Here is a 6,097-nt window from a genome sequence, read left to right on the forward strand (position 1 = left end):
AATGCTTTTTGGGGGTCTAAACATTACATTGTTACATAGTATTTGAGGTTGAATAAAGACACAGGTCCATCAAGTTCAACCTTTGTGTGTTTGTGCATGTGTTGCATGTGTGTGTATACAGGTGAAACTCAAATAATTAGAATATCGTGCAAAGTTCATTTATTTCACTAATGCAACTTAAAAGGTGAAACTAATATATGAGAGAGACTCATTACATGCAAAGCAAGATAATTCAAGCCGTGATTTGTCATAATTGTGATGATTATGGCTTACAGCTCATGAAAACCCCAAGAACCCCAAATCCACAACCTCAAAAAAGTAGATTATTACATGCAATCAATAAAACAAGGATTGTACATAGAACAATATCGGACCTCTGAAAAGTACAAGCATGCATATGTACTCAGTACTTGGTTTGGGCCCCTTTTGCAGCACTTACTGCAATTACTTTTGCACGATATTCTAATTATTCGAGTTTCACCTGTACGAGTCCCTGTGTGATCTAGTACTTAAAGAGTATCTGTACCCCTGTATGTTATGGTCTCTGAGGAAGGTATCTTATTGGTTTCTGAAAGATTTAATACTCTCTGATACCACTGCTTGTGGAACAGAGTTCCAAAATGTAATCGCTCTAACGTTAGGGGAACTTAAAAATTTGAAGCAAGCTACACTTTTACTTCTGCCCACAGGCGTCAGCGCCACTCCTTGCAAGGTTGTCCTAGGCTGAGCTATATCTCTCGTTGATCTACAGGATGACTTAATTGGGCATGATGCACCATATCTTGTACCCTGCTCCCTCTAGCGGATTCTCCAAAGAAATAGGTGAGGTGTGTAATGTGTTTATATCACTTTATGAGAGAAAAAATAGCTTCTAAAAGGTTTTGTTATAACTAGCACTCTGACTCTTGGAGGAAAGGAATGTAAGGGGGCTTGCGTGAAGAATAGAAAAAGACGCTGTATACATTGAAATTCAAAGTTATGCAGACAAGTGTCTCAAACGGATATGTTCGCATTCTGTGCTGGGAGATCAGTGCAGACCCCTAATGAAACCTGAATAGGTGCGAAACATGTTGGGCCTGGGTGCTTAGGGATTTATTAGTTAGAGGGAGGGAGATGACAGATTTGATGGAGGAATGCAAATAGAGACAAAAGCAAAGAGATTACAATGTAATAATAATAATAATAGAGTTGTAATTAAGAAATGATGCACCTCCCTCTAAAATGGAATGGGTGCTAAAGGAAAGTGGAAAAAAAAAGTTTAATACATTAAAAAATGTATATAATGCTAACGCAAGACAGGTAGGTATGTGTTTTTTTTTTAGGTACCCCGAAGTGACAGAACCAAGAATATACTTCAATATTGTATCCAAAAATTCTATATTATTATAAAAAAATATTAAAAATTATTTCCCAATTGTAGATGTTCATTTATCCTTTCATGATTATTTAGATTCCCCCCAACAAATCCGATGAAGCCCTTGTATCGCGAAACGCGTTGAAAACGGAATGCTAACTACTCCCAACATTATAAAGAATAGGCAACGTTTTTGAAAGAACAGACGCATGACTATTGCTTGTAAACAACAAGTTATGTTTTGGAGTAGTGCGTTGGAGGCACTAATGTACATTGCAAGAAAGGAAGCTGTGACGACACGGTGATGAGTTTATAAGTTAAATGTGTATTGGTGTTGAGTTATGTTTGAGTGCGTTATGCTGTGTGACCTGGTTATGGAAAGACTATCAGCACCATCCCTCGTTATCTCCCATTGTTCTCTGAGGGAGCTCAGAACAATTACATTCTGGCCAGGCTGCTGCTATGGCTGTCTGGAGTTCGTTAGCAGGTGGACACCTGTGGTGTTGAGCAGACCAATTGTCTGGGAGGGGAGGGTGGATGTGATGAGATTACATTCTGATCTCATAACTTGCTGTATAAAAGTTTGTGCAGTTGCTCAATAAAGCAGCGTTTGTTTCACCTACACTCAAGCCTTGGCTAGTGACTGGGGAAACTGGGAGCTAAGGATCTTCAGGTTGCAAGATCTCCTCAGCAAGGAAGAAGACAGCGGCGGACATACTCATCCTGCGTACGGGGGTCCGTCACAGAAGCGACACATTTATCATCCTTTTACATGATTTAAATATTTTTTTTTATAATAATATAGAATTTTTGGATACAATATTGGAGTATATTCTTGGTTCTGTCACTTCAGGCACCTAAAAAACCCCCACATACCTACCGGTCTTTCTATTGATTTAGGGGTGTGGTGCCAATCACTCAAAGGTCTCTCACACCATTTTTTTCCTCCTATATAACTCTAAGGGCTCGTTCACACCAGATGCAGTGCGTTCCGGCCTGATTCTGGCTACGGCGCCATTCACTTCAATGGCCCGCCACGCCCGCTCCTGCCCCACAAAAAAAGTGAGCCGGCCGCAATGTCAGGCAGTGCGTTCTGGCCAGAATCAGGCCGGAACGCACTGCATCTGGTGTGAACGAGGCCTTAGGGGAGGATAAACAGGTGGCAATGTGTCTCATACTGTGAGAAAAGTGGTACAATGAGACCAAAGAAATAGTGTGAATATATATATTTTTTAAAAGAAAATAAATCTCCATGAAAATATTTCATGTCAGAGCTTCCCCGCTGGTAACCGGTGGTCTGATAACTGGTCGGGGAATATTTAGGAAGCAGTAGGAGAGAAGGAGGAAGCACAGAGTTAAAGAATGCATGAAGCACAGAAATCCTTGCACTGCAGGTCCTCAGGTACGGCTTCCTCTCTAGCAGGAGAAGAGTGAGCAGCACAGAAGTGACATCACCAAATCTCACTCCAGATCTCCTGAGACCAGCAGTCAGAGGCAGGAGTGCCTTAGATCTCACACTGCAGATATACAGCTATGAGGCTCATGGCACAGGCGTGCCTAGAGACAGGAAATCCACTACTATTTTTCAGGAGGAATTTGAGAGAAAAGATTTTCAGATTACTGCTTAAGCCCAATAAGCATTTCTTGATATAGGATAGCAGATCATCTTTCTCGACTAAAGTTCCACTTTAAGAGCAATGTAGTCTGCTAAAAAAAAATTGTCTGGGCTGTTTGGCAAGGATGTCTGGATCACAAGACTGGCTGCACTGAATTTACTTCAAAGCCATACACTACTGAATACACTATAACCTTCTACACTGAAAGTGCCCAGTACCTCCACTCCTCTGTCACAGCATCACTGCAGCACAGGTACACTTTAAAACCAACATAAAATGCTAGAAAACCTCAGTAGGAAGCTTATTTGTATCCTCCGTCCTACTCATGACTCATCAAGTTAATGAAATTAAAATGATTTTATAAAGGACCAGCATCGTTTTATTACATAACACAATCTCTGTAATGTGGTTTAGGAGTAAGTCCAATTAGATGTTATCATATTGTCTCGGCAGTAAATGCGTGTGGTTATAAATGATTTTCGTGGCAGCGGCTTTCCATCAATGGGAGCAGATAACCCGTCTTATTCCAGAACATTCCTCTCCTGCCTCTCAGCCTCCATGTGGAACGGGCCACACACACAGAAGCAAAGCTTGTCAATGTTTAGTGCATCATTTGCAACAAACAAAGCAATCGATCACAGGAACATTTTACAGCAGGTTGGAAAATCTTTCCAAACCAATTGTTTGACACGGCCATAAATCAGAACTTTCTGAGATGGGAAAGAGGGAGGTGTTAGAAATGCCAATGTTTAAAGTGACACTAAACTCAGGAGGTAAATCAAAGTACCTTAAAGTGACATTAAAGTCACAAGGAGTGCTTCTGCTGGACATGTGCCAAGTGCACAGAGTTATGCAAATAATTAAAAACAGATCTAGAGTTCCGAGTAGGAACAATAGTTATTGGAGAAGGCTTGGGATAAAGCCAGCACCACAAAATTACCCTTTTGATTTCCTGCCTTTAAAGTGACATTAAAGTCACATCCCCCCACCCGCCCATGCTGCTATAAGGACTTACCTGAAATTATGCCTCTTGCTCAGATCATCATCTTCTTTCCGGTAGTTTTCAGGAGTCCCTCCAGCGCTGGTACCGGTCTGTGATCCAGAGCTGACTGCTGTGTCTTTTGTGTCCCGCGGTGTCTGTGCGCGTGCACGCTGGTGGGCTGCCTGCATTGACTTACCCTGTGTCTCTCCTCTTCTCTTGGCCGAAGATCGCTACTGTGCATGCGCCCGCCACAGCATGCTGCTTGGTCGCTCGAGAACCTTCAGATCTTCAGACGGGAGTGAGCGGCGGAGACAGAGGTACGCAATTACCTTTTTGGTAACTTTAAAAAAATTTTTTTTGCATATGTCTACTGCTAGCAAATAAGTAGATATATGCAAAAAAAAGGTTTAATTTTACTTTATTAACAAAAATGTATCTTATTTGTATATCACTCGGCTGTAGATCCTCAAATCATCTCTGAATAGGAGCTTACACTGTCCTTCCTTCTGGAGGGTGGCTACTTTTGTTCCCCATAGTCCCTGTGTGTGTTATAAAGTAGCCACCGCTCCAAGCTCACTCCCGGGATGGACTACAATCTCAATAAAAATTAGTAAACTAGACATGAGATAGCAGTCCATCACAGGAGCGAGCTTGGAGCGGTGACTACTTTACAACACACACAGGGACCATGGGGAACAAAAGTAGCCCCCTGTCAAGGTCTTACCTTGTCCTCATGGTGGCAGCCATTTTGGACATGTGCAGACTGCAGTCTCTTTTATATCCTCTGATTGCGTCATTGCTTGCCTGCTGCCTGGGCGTCGCACAGTGATGATGTGGCAACACCTGACTATATAAGTCTGCTCAGGATTTAGGTTCATTGCCCTTGCGTTTGTGCTCCAAGGTGCATCTCTGGCGATCTGAGTTCCTGTGTATGATCCGGTCCGGCTGACGTTTCCTCTGGCTCTCGATTCCCCGCATCGGCAGACGTACCCGCATTGGACTAGATTCCGGCTTGGACGACTACACGCTTTGGACGTGATCCCGGCTCGGCAGATGTACCCGCATTGGACTTGACCGGCTTGTTCCTGACCTCGCTGCTCCCTGATGAATGTTTATGTTCCTTTAAATAAACAACTTTATTTTACCTGCGTTTCTGTGTGGTCTGGTTTCCTGGCTCCCGTGACACCCCCCTCCAGAAGGAAGGACAGTGTCAGCACCAATTCAGAGATGATTTGAGGATCTACAGCCGAGTGATATACAAATAAGATACATTGTTGTCAATAGTTAAAGGAGAACTATGAGGTGAGTGCTTTTCACTCACCTCATAGTTCTAGCCGATCTGTGGCAATGAGACTGTCACAGGTCGGCTCAGTAGATGGGGAAGTGAGCGAACACATACCAGCGTTTGCTACCTCAGCCGGGTTAGCCCCCCCATATCAAAAATTTTGAACAAAACATATGCGGTTGGTTAGATCTTTGTTAGATCAGGTTAGATCTCTGTTGTTTGCGTTAGATCTCACACAGAAATAGAGATATTAACAGTTATTTGCAGGGGGGGCTAACCCGTCATCAGCCCCCCCTTATCAAAAAATTGACCAAACAGTTAGCTAAGTATACCTACACGCCTTAATGAGTCTACACTGTTGGTTTATGTTGGGGTCTCACCGCCTTCCGTGTGGGATGTGTGGGGGGGCTAGGCCTCTAGTTGGTCTGACCACCCATCCACCTGTTTGTACGCAGATATGGGGGCCCTCGCGCCACTATGGTGATGCTGGGACCCCCAAGGTTCCTATTTATGATGCTTCACTTACTGTCTACACCAGTTCTTTTTTGCTATGTTATTTTATTTTGTTCCTCATTTAATAGGTTATCGGATGGTGCGGTTGACAGCAGCTCACTGTTTGCATACTAATCGAAGTTAAAGGAGAACTATGGGTAACGGGACTATGGAGAACTATGGGTTCTCCTTAGGGTAACGGGAGGACACAAACTAGCGTCCTCCCTTCACCCTAGGCTCAGTATACAGTGAGCTAACACATCAGTTTATTGATGGAATCCCCTATCTCAGTGTCAGAAATGGAGCATGCCCTTAAACTCACCCAGTCTGGCAAGGCACCAGTCCCGGACGGCAACTCTCTGACATAT

This window comes from Nanorana parkeri, unplaced genomic scaffold (genome assembly GCF_000935625.1).
Source record: "Nanorana parkeri isolate BGI_ZX_2015 unplaced genomic scaffold, ASM93562v1 scaffold629, whole genome shotgun sequence".
Classification (NCBI taxonomy): domain Eukaryota; kingdom Metazoa; phylum Chordata; class Amphibia; order Anura; family Dicroglossidae; genus Nanorana; species Nanorana parkeri.